Source organism: Lynx canadensis, chromosome B2 (genome assembly GCF_007474595.2).
Source record: "Lynx canadensis isolate LIC74 chromosome B2, mLynCan4.pri.v2, whole genome shotgun sequence".
Lineage (NCBI taxonomy): Eukaryota > Metazoa > Chordata > Mammalia > Carnivora > Felidae > Lynx > Lynx canadensis.
Window position 1 is genome coordinate 83,263,919 of NC_044307.1, and position 24,789 is coordinate 83,288,707.

Consider the following 24,789-nt stretch of genomic DNA (forward strand, 5'->3'; position numbering starts at 1 on the left):
AACAGCTAAGCAATTGGACTCTATGCTCCATGTGTCTTTCTTTTGACACGTTTTCTAGCATCTCAAGATAGCTATCATTTCTCTTTCAAGTCTACTCTTCTCCTTGCTAAAGATCACAATTTACTCTAACTCTACCTCACATGGCAGGTTGAGAAATCCCCTTATCATTATGATCATTTTTCTCAAGAGCTCCAGCTTTTCCATGTCAGTTTTAAAGTGTTGATGCAGAAGTAGGTGCAAAACACTGTATCTTCTTGCCTGAAAAGGCTTAAGTCTATCACGGCAACTGAAGATCGTTTTCCTCTTGTAGCCACCAATCACATTATTTCTCCATATTAAGCATGTTTTTTTACATAAAATTTCTGAGAGATGGAAATGAGGTCGACCACTGGCTGTTAGATTTCTTGAGACCACACGAGTAAACACAGAGATTGCCCTTGAACCAAAAGACTATGTTCACAGATTTCTGATTAGAATGTATCTCTGGTTGTCTGATGTAGGAAATTATTTTACGGTGTGCCCTTAAAGACCTCATAGCTGGGTAGCACAACATATATAAAACCTTTGCATAACCCAGATTAATAAGCTTTTTCATCTAAAATATGAGTACATCAAAACGGTACCAGTGCATTATTCCGATATATGAAATGGACGTTTATTGTAGAAAGTTTGAAAAATACAAAAAAAGTAGAGAAAAATCTCACTCACTGCCCAACTACTCAGATTATAAATACTATTAACACATTGTATAAGTTCTCTTGGAAATTTTCCATACAAATATGAATCCATGTTCATTGTTTACAGAAGAGAATTACATTTTATCAAATAGTTTGTATCACGTTTTGAAATTGTTTTCATGGGGCGCCTGGGTGGCGCAGTCGGTTAAGCGTCCGACTTCAGCCAGGTCAAGATCTCGCGGTCCGGGAGTTCGAGCCCCGCGTCAGGCTCTGGGCTGATGGCTCAGAGCCTGGAGCCTGTTTCCGATTCTGTGTCTCCCTCTCTCTCTGCCCCTCCCCCGTTCATGCTCTGTCTCTCTCTGTCCCAAAAATAAATAAACGTTGAAAAAAAAAATTAAAAAAAAAAAAAAAGAAATTGTTTTCATGATATTTAACTATATAGCCATGTAATAATTTGCTTGATCAGTTCCCAAATGGGAGATATTTAGACTGTTTTAGGTTTTACGTTTATAGAAAGAAAAATTTCTTACTTCAAATAAAATAGTTTAATGTTTCCTTAAGTCTCCAGAAGAGAAACAGAAATTTTGATCAAGGGTGTTTTCTTTAGCAGGGGTGAGGTAGAGAAAGGTGCAAAGACAAAGTCAGTGGGCTCAACGTTTGTATGCTGGCTTAGAAGTATCCCTATTTAGAGTTACTGATTTCTTTTTCTTTTTTTTTTTTTTTTTTTTTAGTTTTGTATTGTTATTGTTGGTGTTATTACAGGAGTGCTTACAACACTGACTCCATCTCTGGTCCTCCATGTTGTTCATGCCGATGGAATGAACTCCTTCCGGGCTGTGTGTCCTGGGTCCCATGGAGGTTGATGTATGCCCTGATTGGAATGTGGGAAGGCACAGGAGGTACCACTTGAGGTAACTACTGGAGATACTCTGGTGCACACATGGCACCAATTTAGATAACTACCCTTTACTTCACAACAATGCTCCTTGCTCTATAAAAGCAAAGGCTTAAGGTCCAGACTTGTTGGAAAATAGGGCCAAAGAGTAGCCGCGTACCATCTGGATCACCACCCGATCCCCCACCACCAGTAAGTTACCCTGACCGAAACTGTGTAAAGGGTAGGGAGTGGCTTGCTTCATTTTTCAATCTTAAAATGCCTTCTCAGTTTAGAGGATATTTTGCTCACTCTCCTCCACCTTCTGACACATATTAACAGAGTTCACTGTTAATAAATAGTTATGATTATTTAGATCAACTTTACTTTTAACAGTCTGAAAATGGTAAGTTAGAAAGTACCTAACAGAAACCATTCTCATGAAAAACTATATTTGTACACACATGCATATATTTTTCACCTCATATGAGTACCCCAAATGCACACACGTGAGAATTTGTAACTACATCCTGGTCTCTTTATATATATGGTACTTCATAGGTATTCAATGAAGATCATTAGGTTAAAAACAAAAAACAAAAACATAGTTTAATTTAAAGGACTCTTTTCTTTTGAAAATTAGATTGCTTCTCAGTCCAGTGAGAAGATGTCTGAAAGCAAGCCATTTATTCCATCTACATACAGATCCAGTTAATTTTCTTTTTTTTTAATTTTTTTATTAAGCTTATTTATTTTTGTTTTGAGAGAGAGAGAGAGAGAGAGAGCAAGCCTGGTATGAGGCAGAGAGAGAGGGAAGAGAGCAAATTCCAAGCAGGCTCTGCACGGTCAGCGCAGAGCCCGATGTGGGGCTTGAACTCACAAACCGTGAGATCATGACCTGAGCTGAAATCAAGAGTCCGACGCTTAACTGACTGAGCCACCCAGGTGCCCCCCAGTTCTTAATTTTCTGAATCTTTGTAAGATTTTATGGAATGTAAAACCACAGAAACATAATTTTCCAGGGTATACCAAAGAGAGTCGATTTCTAAACAGGAAACCAAAAGAAAAGAATTTAAGGCAATCTTTTATTTCTCATAAGTGCTTATTCACATTTTTGGCAAGCAAATGATAGAAATGAAAATAATTCACATACAGACATGGAAGTTTGGTTTGCTTGTGTAGATTTTTCACAACTAAGAAAACACAACTGTTGCTTTTATGTCTCAGAAGAATAACACCAGTTCTTTACTGAGAACAGAAACACTACTCCCAAAATATTGTATTTTACAGTTTCAGTACTTGTTAGTGGTGGCAAAGTGCTTTTATGTATTTTAACTTATTTGATTTTCATGAGAATGTATAGCAGCATGGTATTTGGTGAATAAAGTCAGCAAACAGTTGCTGGTAAAAATCACAAATGGAGTGCTTAACATCAACAGTTTTTACCTTGTACTTAATTTTGAGCTAATAACCTAAAATTTTGGGCCCATTCATATGGGAACAAAAGGACTCTGAAATTAGATCTATGAGCAGAAAAAGGACTAACTACTGGAAAATACAATTTCCATCTCATAATATATTTTATAGATTTAAAGTTTTAGATGAAAATCCAGTCTTGTGATCATCTCTAGAGTATGTACTAGGAAGTACTTATTGGGAAGACTGTATTTGATATCTAGCATAAAAAAATTGTAGAAATATAGTAAAGTAAATCATAAGTATCAGTATGTTAGAGATGGACTAATTTTCTTGATTTCCTGGAAATATGCATCTAGCTAGAGAGTCTTTTCTCACTTTAAAAGGGCTCAAAAATTTTGTTAGGACAAGGAATCCGCTATGCCTCCCATATATTCCCATTTACAACGCTCCAAAGGAGTTAACTGCACGGGAAGGAATATATGCGAAGAAGTTTCCAGTCTTCAGGAACAGCGTGTGGAAGGACTGTTCTCTGGAGTAAGAGCATATACAGAGCAGAGAGCCTTGCGGGTAAAGTCAAGGATTGAGCACCAAAGGGTCTTAAATTGAAGGAGGAAGGGTCCATGAACATGGCATCCCATGTGAATTTTAAGTAGATTTCTCCAGCTGCAGTGGGGAGAAAAACCTGGAGAGGACCAGGAGTGGCTGCTGCTCACCCCCCCTACTTTCACACATCCAATCCATGTCAGGCGTCACTTGCTCAGAGCACCAGACTATTTTTTGTTCGGTGCTGTTCTAAACCTGCCATTTGTTTCTCCAGAATATTTTTAACATTACATCGATCAGTGTATTTACCTTTTCCTGTCTTCCATGTGACCTTTGACTTCCATCAGGGGGAGACCATTGTATGCTTGATGGCTAATGCTCTAGATAAGTGTTTTACATTTGTAGAATGAATGTTGAGGAAAAGATAGATTCAATATATTTCCCTCAAGAATGCTGTTCAAGAACCGGAGCTGAAACTCCTATCGTGAGTCTGTGAGTCTGTAATTCTCCACTTCTTTTATGTGACTGATACTATGAGATTGAAAAAAAAATCTAATTAATTTGGTTGGAAAGAAGGACACTATTAAAGGAGTTGTTTTGTTAGCTGCTAAAATGAATGAGTAAATATAATCTACAGTGACCTGTATATTAGAAGCAACTTTCTTTTCTTCCTCTCAAGTTCATTAATCAAGACACAAATCACTTTAGGGTGACTTACAAGCTTGAGAGAGAAGGAAGCATATAAAATTTCAACTTATCTGGTTTATATATGTGCTATTATAAACATAATCAGAAAATCAAAGAAATAGAGAAAGGACATGGAAAAAGGTCATGAGAAAGAGACAGATAGATACGCACATAAAACCTGGGAGAAATAGACCTAAACAGAGTGGACCCCAGAACGATTTGTAGAGGTAGAGAGGGAAACAGGTAGCTGAGAAGACACAGTGATTAAAAGAGGGTAGAGGCGTTTGTTGTCCAAACACATACCCCTCTTTGATACTCTCAGTATTTCAGACGGTCATCTGTACTCATAGCGACCATCTGACACCCAAGTAACTAAAAATCCATTCATCTCAGTTTTAAAATGCCCTTTAATATTAAGCCTTCAGACTTTTTCCTGAATAGAATAGCCATAGTCTGGTAGAAGGAAGGGATTGTTGGACTACTATTGTTTTATAACTTTGACTTTCTAACAGCAAATTCTACCCATAAAAATGTTCAAGTTCTCTAATGATACTTGACTTTTGTTTTTTGTTTTTTTTTTTTTTTGGTGTCTGTTTGGTACAGAACTTGTAAAAGATCAAGAGATTACCCAAAATAAGAAGCAGGAAAACCATTCTAATGACATAGGAAATTGAATAATTTGTCTTTTGGTAGCCATTTTGAGAATCAGATGAATACAGAGACCAAAGTGTCAATGCTTTATATATAACAAGCATGAGGATATATTTTAGTCTCAAGAATCTTCATTAATATAAATTGGTATATTAGGTTTTAAAATTGGGATACAAGATATAGAATTTGAGTCTGTAAATTAAAATGTTCTTGGAATTAATTGCAATGTTATATTTGCTGATAGATGGATTTTTAAAACGTTATTAAAAACAAAAAAAGTCACAGGCTTTCATATAATTGATCTATTCATTGAAAACTTCTTGAAATCAAATTCCTTTAATGAAATTAGAGGAAAATTTTAATGATGCTAATTATCCTTCTCTTAATTATTTCTGGATTATATCCTTAAGTTTGTATTATATGTGTGTGTGTGTGTGTGTGTGTGTGTGTATCCCAATATAAAGTAAACTTCAATTAGAAAAAATAGATAAAATCTATTATTAAAATAGAAAGAATGGAAGAAATAAATATACTATCCAGTAATAATATTTACATAATAATGAGAAACTGCATTTGGGGAGAAATAAAACAATTGTTATAATATCTTAATAACTATACTATACATTGCTGCTACTGTTCAATTTGATTGTGTGGATAAGACATTTTTTTATTGGAGTACATAATGCAAGTTTATTAAGAACCAAAATTCTCTGCATACTTACTTACTTTTATATTATACTCTTGTTTTTTACTTAATCTGCTTTAAATTTCTTTTTTTTTTTTTTAGAGTCAGGTGCAGATAATCATTGAGTTAATCATATCTTTTTAGTAAAATCCCCCTTCATCTAGAAAAGTCCTCTTGTTTTATTTATTTAGCCCATTCACTATATCTCCATCCTTCACTCTCACATCCCTAGGTCATTGCTACTATCTATCCTACCACCAATCTAATGTGTTTGATGAGTATTCATTTTTGGAAAAAAATTATTGATGTTTCCTACATGAATTTTTCATTTATATAAATGGTATTATACTAAATATCTTATTCTGGTTCTTACTTTCTTCACTTAGTAATATGTCTGTTACATTTCTTCATATTGCCATATATACATAATCACTCAGTGATAAGCACCTAGATTTCCCAAATTCCACCTATTACAACAAAATCACTATGTGAAATTCTTATGTCTGGTCTCTTTTAAAATTGTGGGATAATTTTTTCGGGATTTATGTCCAGGAGTGAAATTCTTGAGGTATGGAGGATGCATATCCTATCTGACTCAGAATTGTGAGCTTGCTTTTCAAAATGGCATCACTAATTTTTCTTTAATTTTTTAAGTTTATTTATTTACTTTGATAGAGAAAGAGACAGTGTGAGTTGGGGAGGAGCAGAGAGAGAGGGAGATAGAGAATCCCAAGCACTGGCAGTGCAGAGCCCGGTGCGGGGCTCAATCCCACAAACCCTGAGATCATGACCTAAGCTGAAACCAAGAGTCGGGCACTTAACCAACTGGGCCACTCAGGCTCCCCTGGCATCGTTAATTTAAAGACTGTCTTATAATGCATGAGAGCTAGTGTATCTCTATATTATGTTAAACTTGATATTATTTAGGTTTCTATTTTTTGTCAAAATGAATTTAATATGATATCTCTATTTTAATTGCATTTTTCTCCTTATTAATGAGTTTATGCAGATCTTCATATGTTTATTGAATGTTTGGGCTTTCTTTCCTTTTAATTGCTTCTGTTCATTTTGTGCTATTTTTCTTTTGGGTTCCTGTCTTCCTCTTGTTAGCTTTAATGGTTTAGTATATGGTACATGTTAATCACTTGTCAATTTGCAGCATTATAAGGTACGTTTCCACAGGGCATAGTCATCTACCCATTACTTTGTCTGTGGTGTAATTCATGAACAGAAATCATCAATTTTGTTGGAGTCTGATACATAAACACAGTGTTTTATAATTTATTTTAGGGGGTTGTTTAAAAAAAACTCCACCATTTTTCATTGATTTTACCCATTTAGATCTTTAATCCATCTGGTGTCCAATTCACAATATGGATTCAGGAACAAACCCACTTTTCTTTCTCTTTATATAGCGAGTCGATCCATCACAATGTCGGTTACAACTTCATAAATTTAGAGGCTCAAGTATTTAATAGATGGATTCTTTGATGGTTATCTCAACTTCTTTTTTAAATCTTGCCAGTATAGAACAACCACCTTTGTCTCACATTCTTTTCTCTTGAGTTCTATGTTTCAGTTATTAAATTTATTTCACAACTTTCTTTCCCCTGGTATATTTTCTGTATGTATTTATTTTCAAACTTTGTCTTTTTGTTTAAACGTGTCTCCTGTAGGCAACATGTTATTGAATCTTAGTATAGTTTTGTAGTTGTTAAATTCAATAGGAGTCTCTTTTGGTCTTTGATATGTGTTAGTCTACGTGTTTTTCTTTTACAGTGGATGTGTAACTTGTGTGTGTAACTAATTGCCCTGTGCTTTTATTTTCCCTGAGTTGAAGACTATTTTTTCTGGTGGTAGGCACTGGAGACTGAGGAAAGCCAGACTGCATTCTCTGTCACTTCTCTGGAGTTTAAGAGGAAGGGAGGAATCAGCTCCAGGGCAAAGAAGTCAAGCACAAAAATTTCAGACAATCCCATTTGCTGGCATAGCACCAGGCAAACACTGTGGGAAGGGATTTGCCTGTAACATTTTTTTAGAAAGAAGCAGTAAAGCAAGAGGCAATCCGCCAGCCCAGAAGGTTTGGATGAGGAGACAGGGATAAACTACATCTCTTATCACTCGATTCTCAACCCAGCAAGGCTTTCGGGCTGCCCTACCATTATTACAACTACCTCCTGCCCACTGCTCAATACAGTTGACTGTTGCCATTGATTTATATGGAGAAGGAGGAAGAAACAATTTTGTCCAGGCAAAGTTGGGAGAAGGAACAAGTACAATTTATAACCTCTTCTCAACCTGTTCTGCCACCACCTTCCAGCCACCTCTGCCCCAGACTGCAACCCATCATCTCAGTCCAAGACAGCTTTGGACCTCGGCAGAAGTGTCTTGAAGGTTTTATTTGATTCATCTCACTTGGCTTGGGTTTTGGAGATAAAGCTAGCAGCACATGCAGATTTGCGATCCTGATTGATCTACACGAGTCTCTTCTCAGAAGTAGGCAAATATGCTTATTACTACAGGTTTTTTTTTTCTCCTTTTTACCCCTACCATACCCTGATCGTTCATCCTCTGATAGCTATGTACTCCCCTTCTCAGGCTGACATCCCTACTCTGCATTCTTCCCCTCAAATTTAGCCTAGTTGCTTCTCTTACTATATGACCAAACTCCGTTTATCTCCACCCACTGATCTATTGGATCACATACTGAGACAGCCAAGGAATACCACACATAAAGGCTGCTCAGCAAAGAGTGGGAAGAAGAAGATGGAAAATATTCCTTTTATTTCAATACAGATTCTGCTTCGAATATCCATTTTAAGTTGCAAAATATTTGATGTTGTTTCTAAAGACTCTCTTAGGTGTTGGCCTGCACAACATTAGTAAGGACATAATTTAGGACATTGCAATCTCTATGTTTCCGTTTTAAAAAAACTTAATTATGAAAAAAGTAATAAAAGTCAGAATATTAATTAAACTTCCATCATCAGCTACATGTGCCTTACTCTGAATAAAATCTAAATTTACATGGCAAGAAATTATTAAACCTATAAGAAAATAAAAATGTTAGTAATACAAAAAATAAGAATCTTAATGGTTTGATTAATTTTTCTATTCCTTTGAAGAATTATGACTAAAGGGCACTTTTTCTTTTCAGGTTAGAGAGGGAGGGGGCCAAAACATAAGAAACTCTTAAAAACTGAGAACAAACAGGGTTGATGGGGTGTGGCAGGGAGGGGAGGATGGGTGATGGGTATTGAGGAGGGCACCTGTTGGGATGAGCACTGGATATTGTATGGAAACCAATTTGACAATAAATTTCATAAAAAAATAAATAAATAAAGGGCACTTTTAAAGCACCAGAAAGGTCACTATTGGCTTTAGTTGTAGATTTAGTCAGTAATTAAGAAAATGCTGGAATGCATTGTGTTAATTCCACCAGCCATCACTTATAGAAGTATCTTTGTATATTCTGGAAGTTTATTGAAAGTATGCAACCCCTGGGATGTGTGACTCCATGAAACTATTAAAAAACCAGATCTAATTTTTGTTTCAAAAATTTTGAGGAAAATTGTGATTTAGCAATATAGTATCTTAAGAGAAAAAGAATGTAAATAGCAATATATAACTTTGTAAATAGAGTTTAAAATGGTTTTCAAAACAATGTAAATTGTCTTTAGTAAAATGAAAAAAAAAGCATGACATTTTTCTTCTGAGTGTTATATAACATGCACAAAAATGATTTAACAGGAGAAATATCCAAGCTATTTTTAACAGGCATTGCCAAACTTTTATTTTCTAATGATTGTCACCCGAATTACTTAAATATTTTATTTTGTGAATGATAGTTCAGAGAATAAAAATCAACAACTATGAAGATATTTTTTTAAAAAATAGCATGCATGGTCTCAATAAAAGTGAAAATTGTTTGGGGCGCCTGGGTGGCTCAGTCGGTTAAACATTTGACTCTTGATTTCAGCTCAGGTCATGATCATGGATTTATGAGTTCAAGCCCTATGTCAGACTCCTCACTGACAGTGCAGAGCCTGTTTGGGATTTTCTCTCTCCCTCTCTCTCTGCTCCTCCCCCCACTCATAGAGCACGCACAGGTACTCTCTACTCTCTCTCTTTCCATAATAAACTTAAAAAAAGAAAAAACTTTGTATATTTAACCCTGTGGAAATTACCAAGGAATTGCAGTTCACAATAAAAGACTCACAACTGAAGATAAAAAGCAGTATTTCTATTTGTAGAAATATGTGTTTATTCATAGCAATAATAAAAATTGATAATAAAAATATGAGTCAGTGTAGTACAAAGGCAAAATTTATAAGATCATTTTAAAAATTCAACCTATGTTGCAAGATTACACTACAGGCATGGTTACACCAAAGGCTATTTTCACTATTATATTCTGTGAAGGCTTTCCTGACTTTGTTCTGACTAATGTCTCTAGGATAAAATATGGGGGTTGAGATTGTGTGGAAAATCTATGCAATAGAATGTTTTTTGTTTTTTAAAGGAGGTAATCAATGCAAAAAATAGTTCAAAGTGAGCTATTTACCAGTTCTGTTATCAACTGAATTGCCCCCCTTCATTCATAAGCTGAAGCCCTAACCCCTGATACCTCAAAATGTGACTATTTTTGGAGGTAGAGGCTTTAAAAAAGTGATGTTGTTAAAATGAGGGTGTTAGGATGTCCTAATAAAATCTAGTTAGTATCTTTGAAAGAAGAAGAAGAAAGTTAGACACAGAGAGACACTGGAGAATGCATGTACTAGGGAAAGACCATGTGAGAAACCAGCGAGAAGGGGGCTTCTGCAAGCTAAAGAGGGACGCCTCAGAAGAAACCAAACTTGCTAACACCTTGATCTTGGACTTCTAGACACCAGAACAGTAAGAAATTAAATTTCTTCCTTTTAAGCCACCCAGTCACTGGTATCTTGTTACAACAGCCCTAACAAACTAATACATCCTTCTTCATGAGACTGTCAGGTTTACATTTAGTTTTTCTTTTTCATATAAAGACTCAAATGTTGCAGATCATGGCTATGTCTGTGTGTGTGTGTGTGTGTGTGTGTGTGTGTGTGTGTGTGGATGTGTTTGTGTTTTGCATATGTTTCAAATTTTCCTGAATTTGATGCTGTTAGTATTATTGACTTGGGCCATTCTGTGTGTAATGATACCCCATCATTGCCTTAATTTGCATTTTCCTAATGATTTATGATGTAGACCATCTTTTCATATATTTACTATCTATATATCTTTTTTGGTAAGATGTCTGTTCAGATCTTCAACCATTTTTTCATTGGGTTGTTATTTTCTTTTTGTGAAACTTTAAAAGTTCTTTGAATATTTTGAATAACAATATTTTAGCAGATATGTCTTTTGAAAATACTTTTTTTTAGTCTGTGGCTTGTTTATTTGTGTGTGTGTAATTTCCTTCCCCAGAGAAGAAGTTTTTTAATTTTAATGAAGTTCAGCTTATCAATGATTTCTTTCATGGATCACGCGTTTGGTGTTGTGTCTAAAAAGTCATTTCCACATCCACAGTCTTCTTTTTGCCTGTTTCTTCTGGAGTTTTGTAGTTTTATATTTAAGTCTATGATGCATTTGAGTTAAAATTTGTGAAGGATGTAAGGTCTGTGTTTACATTCATTTTTTTGTTTTGCACATGAATGTTCACTAGCAACATTTATTGAAAAGATTATCTTTACTCCATTGTATTGTTTTTACTCCTTTGTCAAAGATCAGTTGGTTATATTTATGTGAGACCATTTCTGAGCTCTCTGTTCTGTTCCCTTGTTCTGTTTGTTGATTCTTTCACCAACACTGAATTGTCTTGATTACTATAACTACAGTAAGTCTTGAAGTTGGGTAGTATTAGGCTTCCAACTTGTTTTCTTTAAACATTGCATTGACTATTCTGGATCATTTTTCTCTCCCTATAAACTTTAGAATACATTTGCTGCTATCAACCAAATAACTTGCTGGGATTTTTACTAGGATTGCATTGAATCTATAGGCCAAGTTGGGAAAAGATGACATCTTAACAATATTGAGTTTCTTATCCATAAACATGGAGGATTTCTCCATTTATTTATTTTTTTCTTTGATTTCATTCATTGATGTTTTGTAGTTTCCTTCACCATAGATCTTATACTTATTTTGTTATATTTATATCTATTTATTTCATTTTGGAGAGTACTAATATAAATAGTATTATGTTTTTAATTTCAAATTCTATTTGTTTATTGCTGGTATATAAGAAATAAATTGACTTTTGTAAAGTAATATTGTATCCAGCCAACTGGCCATGATTACTTATTAGTTCCGGGAATTGTTTTGGTGATTCTTTTGTGTTTTCTACATAAATGGTCATATATCTGCAAACAAACACTTTATTTCTTCCTTCTCAACTTTGTACCTATCATTTCCTTTTGTTGTCTTGTTACATTATCTATGACTTCCAGTGCAATGTTGAAAATCCATGGTCAGAAGGACAATCCTTATCTTGTTCCCAATCTTAGTGGAAAAGTTTTGAGTTTCTCATCATTAAGTAGGATGATAGGTGTCTCTCTCTCTCTCTCTCTCTCTCTCTCTCTATATATATATATATATATATATATATGCTGAATTTTGTTGAATGGTTTCTTTTTTCTGCATCTATTGATATTATCAGATAATTTGTCTTTTTTTTTTATCTCTTGAGGTAATAGATTACATTAATCTTTAAATGTTGAACCAGCCTTGAATATCTGGGATAAATCCCACTGGGTCATGATGTATAATTATTTTTATACTTTTTTTTGGATTTGATTTGCTAATTTTTTTATTTTTTTTTATTTTTGTAATATTTATTTATTTTTGAGAGAGAGGGAGACACAGAGCACGAGTGGGAGAGGAGGAGAGAGAGAGGGAGACACAGAATCTGAAACAGGTTCCAGGCTCTGAGCTGTCAGCACAGAGCCCGACATGGGTCTCGAACCCATAAACCCCAAGATCATGACCTGAACCAAAGTTGGACACTTAACCGACTAAGCCATCCAGGTGTCCCAATTTGCTAATATTTTTTGAGAATTTTTGTATCTATATTTATGACAAATATTGGTCTGTAGTTTTTTCTGTTGTAATGTTTGTCTGGTTTTGATATTAGGACAATTTTGTCCTCACAAATGAGTTAGGAAATGTTCACTCTGCTTCTATTATCTCAAGGACATTGTAGAGAATTGATATAATTTCATACTTAAGTGTTTGATAGAATTCACCAGTGAGCCCATCTGGACCTGGGACCCTCTATTTTAAAGGTTATTAATTATTTATTCAATTTTCAAATACATACGAATCTCTTTAAGTTTTCTATTTCTTCTTGTGTGAGTTTTGGCAGCTTTTTTTCCTTTCAAAGAAATCTCAATTATATTTGACCCAGCTAAAGAGAAATCCAACCTCATCTGTGAGGTAACCTAATCTAAGCTAACCTTGTTAAGACCCCAAACCTAAAAGGTTTCCTAGTTTAAGTGAATAACTGAAACCATCCCACAGCAATTGAACTAGGAATTGGTGATTTCATCAATTCACATAAATTTTAAAGTCATAACTGGAAATATACATTAGAAACAACAATTTAAAAAAACCTATCAATAAAATGCAAAGCTGAGCTATTTCCTCCATCAATAAACTAGAAAAGAACACTCAGTGAATGTGTATGGGAGATTAATATATTTGTTACCATAGCACATTATATTTGTAAGTACACAGCACAGTTGTTTATATATGAGCATTGTTTAATTATGCTTTTCTTTTTTTACTCTTTAATTCATAATTTAACTAAATTCATCATGCAGTTTGTGGAAAAGTTTACAAAGAAAGAACTGCACATGGTTCAGTCTAAAATCATTTGTCATTTTAGGTACTTTAAAAAAGTCAAATTTCATAGCTAATGTTACAGGGAGGATGCTGTCTTAATATAATTACATTGTCAGATACCAGGATCCTGTCAGAAAAGGAAATGATAAATGTCAGTGTGCCTGGAAATACAGGATTCAGAAGTCCACGCTGTAATGGAAAGAATAAAACTTTCAACAAGAAGTTCAAAGGCAAAGCTCCTTACTCATTGATCTGTCTTAGTCCAATATTAAGAAATGCCTGATTACTTAGTGTCCATTTCAGAGTGAGTTAAATGCCTCTCTTGAGGGGAATGTGAGGTTTTCACTAAAATAGCTAGATGCTAAGTAGGAAGGAGACTTCCAGTTAATACACTTTTCCATGTGCTTATAAAAGTCACTTCTGTCAAGCCATATAGACAATCCTGCCTTCAGTAACCTAAAAGGTTCTTTCCAGGAGAATGAGAAGATTAATTATTATTCTCTAAAGTGCTTAACTTTAGCTACTTCTACCAACAGGGTAAGAAATTAGATCATGCTGAAGGATATCTGGTCTCTCCTCTATCTTAACCTAAGATTAATAGCATCTTGGAGTTTGATCCAGTCATTTTCATAAATCCATTTTCTGCATAATGGAAAAGGTCATAAAGACTGTCTCATGACTAATTTGTTTGTTGCGTGGAGGCAAATATATTATTTTCTCAGGAATTATTAGAATTCTAGACATAATGTATTTTAACGTAAAAAATTAGCTGTCAGAATAAACAGTGACAATCCCCAATGTTCTAAGAAGATCATAGTCATATTGCTTTTTATATAGTTAATATACAAGCATATCTCAAAGACACTGTGGGTTCAGTTCCAGGCAACCATAATTAAGGGAGCATTGCAATTAAGTAAGTCAAGTGAATCTTTTGGTTGCCCAGTGCATATAATAATTATGTTTACATTATACTGGTATATATTACGTGTGCATTAGCATTATGTCTAAAATAAAACAACGCATGTACCTTAATTTAAAGATACATTATTGCTATAAAATGATAATTATCATCTGAGCTTTCAGGCGAGTGTAATCTTTTTGCTGGTAGGGAGACTTGTCTCCATGCTGATTGCTGCTGACTGATCAGGGTGCTGGCTGCTGAAGGTTGAGGCGGCAGGGGCAGTTTGTTAAAGTAAGACAACACTGAAGCTTGCCACATTGATTGACCCCCTCCTTTTGCGAATGCTTTTTCTATAGCACGCAATGCTGTTTGGTAGCATTTTACCCACTGGAGAACTTTCAAAATCGGAGTCAGTCCTCACAACCCTGGCACTGCTTTAGAAAGCTGTGTAATTTTATGTAATATTTTATTTAATTTTATGTAATATTGTTGTCATTTCAACAATCTTCACAGCATCTTCCCCAGCAAATGCTGTTGAAAAACGGCACAGGTAGACTTACAATACGCAGGGTTGCCACAAACCTCCAATTGGTAAAAAAAAACAAAAAAAAACAAAAAAAAACCACAACATCTGTGAAGTACAATAATGCAAAGCCCAATAAAATGAGGTATGCCTATACTTACAAAGGTAAATTGGGGCACCTGGCTGGCTCAGCAGGTTAAGCACTCGACTTCAGGTCATGATCTCATGGTTCGTGGGTTCGAGCACTGCATCTGGCTCTGTGCTGACTGCTCAGAGCCTGGAGCCTGCTTTGGATTCTGTGTCTCTCTCTCTTCCCCTCCACTACTTGCGCTGTCTCTGTCGCTCAAAAATGAATATACATTTTTTTTTTAAATTAAGATAGATTGCTTTTCTAGTTTTTTGATGAAGTTATTGAAGTTCAGGAACTAAAATTTCTCTATAGGGCAGCAGAATCACATCCCCAACTATAGATCAGCATGTATGTAGAATTTTTTGTTTGTTTTGTCTTTAACTTTATTTACAATGGCCAGTTAAGATACCATTTTCCCAAGTTACTTAAGTCAGTTCTAGCCTTTCTTCATCCCCTTCAATGAAGTTATGTTATTCATTTTTTAAATTCAGCTAGATCCATTTGTTCATGGTGGTATTCCACTATGAGTCCTTCCCACCCCACCTCCTGTTTGGCCATTAACCATTTGCTTATGTTGGGAGTATGTGAAATACTATTATGGTCCTAAGAGCGGGAGTTTTTCTCCTTAAAATAAATTATTTTATTTTTCAGTAGAATGGAATTTTAGTCATCTGTCAAATATTCTCTGAAAAAGTTACAGAACTCTATATGATGTATATCTTCACAATAAAATAAAGTAATAAAAGCAGTGGTAACATCACTAACAATTATATCTTCAGTATACACAGCTTTGTTTCTTAAGCACTTTTATTGATGCGATTTTATAGCTAATCTAAAAAGTAAGGCAGAAGTCAGTAGGAGAGAATAATGTATGTTGCTAGCATTTTAAACACATCTGGAATACTTCATCTCTTTCGTATTATTAAGAGTGAGGAAGAAAACAAATATTAAAAAATGGTTCAGAGCTATGATGGAGTTAAACGTAAACCTTGAAGAAATGCCCTTGTGTTAAGATTTCAGCAGTCACTATTGGTACATTTTATATAATAAATACCATTATTTTCTCCATGTTGATGCACCATTAATATGTTTCCCTTTAACTAAGTTGAAAATCTGACTAGTTTATGCAAGTGGCAGCATAATTTCTTGGGAAAATAAGAAACAGGTTGAAAAAACATTAATAAAATGTAAGAAAAAAATCCATGTATGATGTCAACATACTACTCCAGTCCTAAGGCCTACATTTATTACAAAAATAAATATGCACTTAAGTCATACTTTCGCCATTAATGTTGAACACACAAAGACTAGTTACACATTCTATATTTAATTAAAATACAAAAGTATGTCTTCCATCTGCACATAGTAGAGTGAACGGATTTAGGTGCACATGAATTTACAGCTGGTATTCAAATATTAGCAAAGTAGACTTTTTTTTTTTTAAACCACATCAGGTATCATGTAATTCCTCAGTGTAAACTCAGCATAGTAGTGGATTTATTAGCATTTAAAATAATTTTTAATATTTTCAGTTTCTCACATCCTCGTGTAAGTTCTGAGTTACAAGACTTCTTTCTATGTTGCAAATATCTTGCTTTTGAAAGCGTACCTTTGAATTTTTCTAGTGAAATATATGCGTTGTATGACTTTATTTGGTACTTTAATCTTCAATTTAGTGTTTGTGCAAGTTGCCTCTTACCAATTCTAAGAATATTTTCTAAAACTTTTCCACCATCCTATTTCTTTTGGAAAAGTGGCATTAGTTGAGGACAATAACTCTATGTTCTATTTGGCTTTTATTTATGTAATATACTGATAATATACTGATACAGTGTCATATTTGATTAACAGTGGTTACATTATTGGAGTCCTTGCAATTTGCAAAGATCATATGCACACTCAAGTTGCCTCACCTTACCATCATAAGGGCGCTAGACCTAAGGAGGAAGTACAAAAAGTCAGCACAGGAGTTGAATTTTCAGGTTTCAGAGAATTACAGGCATATTCTGACTATATCCAAAATGTAATAGCTATCCTAGTGATGCAGCAGTGACCTTAGTGCCCTGGCCTCTTTTGCTCTTTCAGTAAAGTTTCCCCTTTGCCCCACTCTATACTTCTGTATTGATTCTCAGTATTGACTGTATACTGGAATCACTTGCGGACCTTTAAAAGCTACTGCTACCTGAATTTCATGCCAGACATTCTGATTTAATTGATCTAGGGTGCGCTGAGATTTTAAAAACTCCCAAAGAGATTCCAAGGTAGAGTCAAGTTTGATAACCTTGGCCCCAGTGACTCCATCACGCCTTTGGATATGGTTTTCTTTATCATTGTCTTTTATTGCATCTCACTCTCCCTTAACTCATCAGCTTCTATTTATCTGCTACCATTTATTTATACTAGTTTACTTTTGTGTGTTTCATAATCAAAGATCTCAAATGTCTGACAGATCCAATCAGCCATAGCTAAGGTTTCAAGAGACCCAACAAACAGTATTGCTAAGGAATCGTTGAGGATTTTCTCAGAAGACTGCTGTAGCTATGGTAGGCACCCTGAGTCAGTGGACTTTTGCATGTGGCCAATATTTACTTACTTTATAATGCAAGGAGGTCTTTCTAATGATGCTGGCATTAGAACAATGTTTTGAATGGGTCATGTGAATTTAGGGGTATTTTTTAATAGAATAAACTAATAGTTACATTTGAAGAATATTTTCTCACTTCCCTGAATTCACTTTCAAACAGTTATATTTGTCAGTTGTGTTAGCATAGAAGAAAGAAAATACTGCCATTTTAATAAGATTAGCTTGTTGTTATTCATATTAGTATAGTAACAATGCAATTGTTATTGTTTTTGTTTTTAATGGAATCACCCCCGAGTCTCAGGAAGAATCACTGTGATTGTCACAGGATTCAGAGACCCCTTTATTTATTTATTCCAAGGCTTTTATTTGAAAATATGTTTAGTACAAAAAGATATTACATTGGTGATTGTTGCAGCATCTAATGTGGATTCTGCTATTTAACTATGATTCCGCCAACTAAGAAATGAATAAAAACATTTTCTGAACTTTATCATTTTTTCAGTACAAATGAATGAACTTGGACTACATGTTAAGAACTTTCTGCTACTATTTTGTGGTCCAGTCTACTGTCTCTGAGAAGATCTACTGATCATTTATATTACCATTTAGTGATTAACCCTTTATTTGGGTGTCGTCTTGAAGGAATTTAAACTAATGATTTAATTTAAATAAACAAAAGTAGGAAACAAATGTTCATTGTCACTCTGTTGAATTGTTTCATATGACTGTTTAAAGGATAAGAAGCAAAATGAAATATAGCCCATTTAAAACATTCTGTAAACTATAACTATTTGTATAAATATATCTTAAAAGTGTATGTCATTCATTTTACCTCTAAGACTTGTGACTATATTTTTTATATTTCTCCTGAGATGGTCTGTTGTTTCTGTGATTTGAAGATTATTTAGTATGATGCAGGGGTAACTACTTATTTCTGATCAATACTGCAGATTGGTCTTTTGTTCACAGACCAACAAATATTTGATTCTATTTCAGAATGTTTGTTCAGGATTTAGTCAATAGAGTTCTATGGTTATGGTATAAAGTAAGGGAAAACACTGGAAACACAATCTTAACAGATAATACAATGTCACCCAGTAGCTAAATGTATTATTACATAGAGCCATATTATGTAAACCCTATGCAGGCTGTCTACATCTCAGATGAGGTAAGTGATGAGCTGCATCTCAATTCTTTACATTATCCTTGTAATTCTTAATAAGAGAGTAAGAAAACAGAAGACGTCAATTTGACAACATAACATTCCAGAAAGATACTGCATGCATTGCATCTGTATACGCACATTACATATTGATAGTTATATATTCATTTGCTCACTTACAAAATATTTCTTGAGCATCTACTATGTTTCAGTAACTGTATTGCAGGGCTTGGTTTGTATCAGAAACAAAACAGGTGAGATCACATAAAAAGTAAATAAACAAGATAATAATGATAGTATAAGAGCTACAAAGCCAATAACAAACTGGTGAAAGGTAGTGAAAGGACCTGCAAAGAAGTGATATTTGAACTGCAGTCTCGAGGAGATGCAGTTGCTAACTGAACATAGAATTACGGGAAGAATATATCTTTTTAAAGTTTAATTTAATTTTATTTTTATTTCAGAGAGCGAGTATATGTGAGGGAAACAGGGAGAGAGAAAGAGAGAGAGAGAGAGAGAGAGAGAGAGAATCTTCAGCAGGTTCCAAGTTCAGTATGGAACCCAATGCGGGGCTCGATCTCACAACCCTGGGATCATGATCTCAGCTAAAATCAAGAGTGGGACACTCAACCGACTGATCCAGGTGCCCCAGGGAAGAACATATCTTAAAGGGTCAATTGTAAGAGCAAAGAAAGAGAAATATGAGGCAAGGATGTCCACAAAGGGAAACTGGGTCTTTGTAGTTGGAAAACAGGAAGCAATGAGGAGAATGTATAAGGTGGTGTTGGGAGTCGTAGGGAAGGGCCAGTGCCTACAGGGCCTGGTAAGTGATATTAGGAGTGATAAAATATTACCATTGAATATTTTTAAGCAGAAGATGACTTAGTATGACTTATTTTAAAAGCTTCAATGTTCTGTCAGTAGGAAAACGTTTTATTACTAGTAAAAAAAATCAGAATTAAGAAATGGCTAATCACTAGGTATGGCGAGATTGCTGCATATCCCTTCTCCCCTTTTTCCTTTGCATAACAGAAGGTCTTATTTCTCAGACTCACTTGAAGTCAGTATGAGAAATTGTGGGTGCAGCTACAGGATCACATCTTTGAGAAAGAAATTCTAATTTTTTTAGACAAGAAGTTGTGCCTCACCTCCTTATTTCTTAATGACAGAAAAAAAAAAAAAAGAAGAAGAAGAGGAAGGATTTGGTAATGGTGGTCAGCTTCAACCATGCAGACAAGGAAGGAAAACCTCCTCATGAATCAGAATTGCCTACCTGACCTGGAACTTTTGTCTCCCTCTGGCTTGTCACAGGCAAGAGATATAAAATTCTATTGTTTTTCCCAAATCACTGCTATTTTGTGTCTCTTTATGACAATAGCCTTGTTTAGATTTATAACGGTAACCTAAAATAGTTGTTGTGAAAAATTAAAATAGAAGTAATTACTAAAAGAGGATTCTGATTAACTTTTACTTTAATACTACCTCTGACAGTAATAAAGCTTATAATTTTACTTTTTATTTTTTTTAAGTTATTATGGAAAGCTTTATACCTTTAATTTAGACTACATGACAACAACTGAAATTTTAGGTAGAAACTAGGGTAACTATATTGAAGATGGCAAGCTATCTCCAGGATATCTATTTTTGGGGCACATGACAGTATCTGAATGTGTTAAACTGAGCTTCCCCAAATTCTGTTTCCCCAATCAACTATTTCACAACAATATTGTACTTGAACTGTATCTCTCCCGTGGCTTCTTCTGAATGCAAAACAGTCACTCTGCCTCAGGCTTCCTAGAAACCCACTATATCATTTGGCCTAAATAATTCCAGTTTGGTTTTATTTTTGCCACGCAGAATAATGCTATAAGGCAATAAAAAAATATTTGGGGTCAAATGTAATCACTTAGAACAACTGGCAAACATGTAGAACACACGGAGAGGCCGATGTGCATAACAGAACCGTGGTGAGTTACAGGTATTTAAACTATGTTTGGAAAACTGTCTCATATTTGAATTTCAGTGATAAGTAGGGTAGAGCAAGATGACATTTTTACTAAAAATGAATCTATTATTAGGTGACTCATCTATTTTAAGTCTGAAGAATATCATTTCAAATTTATACAACCACTTAGGGAATAAAAAATGTACATTTATAGACATTTCTAAGTTCTCATGTTGATATTTACTCTTTCCGTTCCTTTGTCAGTGTCTGTTGAAACCAGATTTCAGCAAAACTGTAGAAGGTTCAAATCTTCACACCTACCCAAGGCTTTGCAACACTCATATAAAATGCATATAGGGGACTAATTGGCAGGGAAGACAGCCAGGAGCTTGGGTGGCAATGCCTTCCATGAGAGGCAGATGGACTACCTACCTGGGGAGTTGTAATATGCACTTAATTGAAATGAAGTCAGAGCTAACCAGTAGAGACCACATTTGGAGTAAGCCATATTCATGATTCCATATTCTCTCTAGTCTTACTTCTGGTTTTCATTCTCTTCCTTGGCTGCAACTGGACACATGTTTCAGAAGATTGGAATTTTTTCACATTTTCATCTCCAAAATTCCAAAATTCATGGAAACAATTAAAATATCCAAAGTGTGAAGACATAAAACTGTACAAAACAGACACTTAGACAGAAAGCTCACGAGGAAGCGGAATGTTCTGATTAATTGGTTTTCTGATGAACTGAGTGGTTATCCATCATATCCTGGTGGGAAAGGCACTGTGCCCAGCATTATCAAGCATAAAACAGGAGCTCAAAGAACATAATATTCAGTTAGACTGAATGAAAAATCATTTTTGTTTCAATTCTGTCAAACTTTTTTTCTCTCTCTCTCTCTAAAATGCATGGAAATGCTTCCTTGCCTAAGTGGGGAAATAGATTATCTGCATCGCTATTAAGACTTTTCCCGTGTTTCTTGGTGACCATTTTGAGGTTTAATCTGCATATATGCTGTTGAAATTCGGTTCAGTAGGGGCGCCTGGGTGGCGCAGTCGGTTAAGCGTCCGACTTCAGCCAGGTCACGATCTCGCGGTCCGGGAGTTCGAGCCCCGCGTCAGGCTCTGGGCTGATGGCTCGGAGCCTGGAGCCTGTTTCTGATTCTGTGTCTCCCTCTCTCTCTGCCCCTCCCCCGTTCATGCTCTGTCTCTCTCTGTCCCAAAAATAAATAAACGTGGAAAAAAAAAAAATTAAAAAAAAAAAAAAAAAAAAGAAATTCGGTTCAGTAAACACTGAGCCATTCCAGCTCAGGTAGGATGCTCAGCATTGAGGCTTTAGAGATGATAAAAAGATATTCTCTGGGAGTTTACAGGTTGCTGAGCCAGAATCAGAGCCTCCTGACAGAGACTTTTACACAAACCCTTTCCTGCATGGGATTGATTCCCATCATTAACTTGGCAATTATCCAGCTTCAGTATTCTTCACGAATACCTCTTGCCTTCCCAATAAAAACCAAACCCTGTAGACTAATGTTCAAGAATTTTCCAACCTTCTCTAAAAAAGGAAAATACAGTCTTTGTTTGGCAACTAAAAGTTGACATGAACAAGACTCAAGGATGAGAAGCTCTCAGATTGAGTCCAAATAAGGCATTGTTAGATGCCGTCCCTAGAGAAATAAAAGATAATCTTGACAATGGAGGTTTCATACAGTCAGTTCTGCTACCATGCAACGTGTATGTATGTATTGCTAAAAATCATCACGTTATGCAGAATCATGCAACTCAACACTCAAAAATTTTGTCAGTGTCTGTGACACATTTAAAAAATAAGAATATAATAAAAAGGGTAACATGGTTTTATAAATATTACCTGCTTTTAGAAATACGTAGATACCCATAATAAATATGGCGCTTTACTTTCATGTATTTTTAATGTTTATTTATTTATTTTGAGAGTGTGAGCAGGGAAGGGACAGAGAGAGAGAATCCCAAACAGGTTCCGTATTGTGAGTGTGGAGCTGGACGTGGGGCTCCATCTCACGGTGAAATCATAACCTGCGTGGAAATCAATAGTCCATCACTTAACCAGCTGAGCCATTCAGGGGTTCCGGCATTTTAGTTTTAAAAAAGACATGGAGTTTGCTTGTGGCAGTGGGCAACAGAAGGGTAGTAGCTTGTATGTCATTGTGAGATGGTAGAAGGAGGGTTCTCGGAATGGGCGTAAACTTGTAACCCCAGAATTGGATAGGTGTAGCTCATGACACTCAGGGTGAACTGAGGTAGCTGGTAGATGTCGTGTTCATGTCAGGGTTTCGTGCGTCCCTGGGCAGCTCGATTCGGCTGGATGCAGTTTTCTGAGTTCACCTGGTGTTTCTGCAAGACGAATTTGCACATAAGCAAATGTGAAATTTGCATTACGCTTAAATTGTTTCCTGATATATCAATCATATTGGAACAAATTCTGTTCTCCAAACCAGGGTTATAGCAGAACTGATTGTATTTTGTGACTTCAGATATTTTAACAACTCTAGGAGCCACCTGCTCATGAATTTATAACATTTATTTCACAATTAGGGATACAAGGCTGAGGATTGTAAGCCTGGTTAGGAGCATACCTAAAATCCTTTTACGTAAAGGGCAACAAGTCAATCAATTCAAGCGTCCTGATGGGCATCAGAGCCTTGTGAAACAGGAGTAGGAGTGAGAGAGCGCTGGATTCTCTGAGTAGGAGATGGCAGAGCACCACCAATAAGGTGGCGGTGGGGGGGGGGGGTGCAGGGGGGTGGGGAGCAGAATGAGAGACAAAGAGCAAAACATGTCCTGTCATCCTAATTGTGCCTAGACCGGTTTTTGCTTATTCGCAACTAAGCAGACGTAGAAAGAAACTGTTCTTGGTGTTACACATTTTTTTCACCAACAGCTGCAAATAAATGCAGGTCTGTTTTTCAGAATTTATAGAAATTTCATTTGTTTTAACATAAATGTCACTACAAAGGTGATGCCCCGCCCTCCCACCACTCCAAGAGTGTGGGTGTACTCCATTGATTGTGAGTGCACAGGACTGGGTCTGCAAAACTGCTTGAAAACAAGCAGCCATCCTTGCAGCCAGGTGAACGTGACCTTGGCTGTCAAGACAGAGGGGAGAATCCAGGATCTGTGACAGTGTATTGTAAGCTACTTAATCCCTTCACATAGAGCCATAATATCTGGCTCATTGTGATCATGTGTCCCTTAAATGCTTGGCAGAATTATACTCTTCTGAAAATATGTTTGAAACATGAATAGAAACCAAGGAAATTAATATCATCAGAGATGGAACTGGCTTACACAGATCTTTGTAAAACAGGAAATAAAACAGGTAATTGCCCTAAAATCATGTAACCTAAGTTTCAGTCTAGTGGCAATGAGATTGTCAGATCATGTGAAGACGAATGTAGCATATGCAGAAATATCATCAAGTGATTTGATTCAAAATTTAGTTTCTTAATGTGTAAAGATTTCTTCTTTGAAGTCCTCTGAGCTCAGACATTGGAAAGTATCATTTAAAAAATCTTTTTTAATTTAAAGGAGTCACTGAATCCTAAAATATAAATTGGTATCACATCCATATGCAGTGTGATGGAAGGTACAACAAAAAATAAAATAACAAAAATGAAATTAAAGCATGTTTCCTTTTTAAAAAAAGCATACCTAAATCTATTCCTGCCCTGTTTTTAAACCAGTAACGATTACCGTGGTTTTTGTTTTCTAAAAATATTTCTTTACCCCAAGTTGTTCTTTCTAACAACTCTCCTTTTAAAATAAACTTGAATTTTACTAGGTAAAATTTGCTGTGTATAGTTCCCATAGAAATATTTCCTAAATTATTCTAAGCCTTGGATGGATATATTATGCCACCAGGGAAGGGGGCCAGTGGAGGAATGTTGTGTGGGATTGAGGTTTGCTCTTGTGACCTAAGAGTCAGGTAGGTTTTCCTGGGGTCAAAATGGGATCCAGAGGCAGCAAGATTCCATCAAGGAAATACAAGCAAGGGTTTGTAGTCAGAGTTGCCTATCATTTCAGGCACAGGAAAAAAAAATGGTATGTCATGCCCAGGGAATTTTTTCTTTAACACTTCTAAGATCTATAAAAGCAAGTAAATG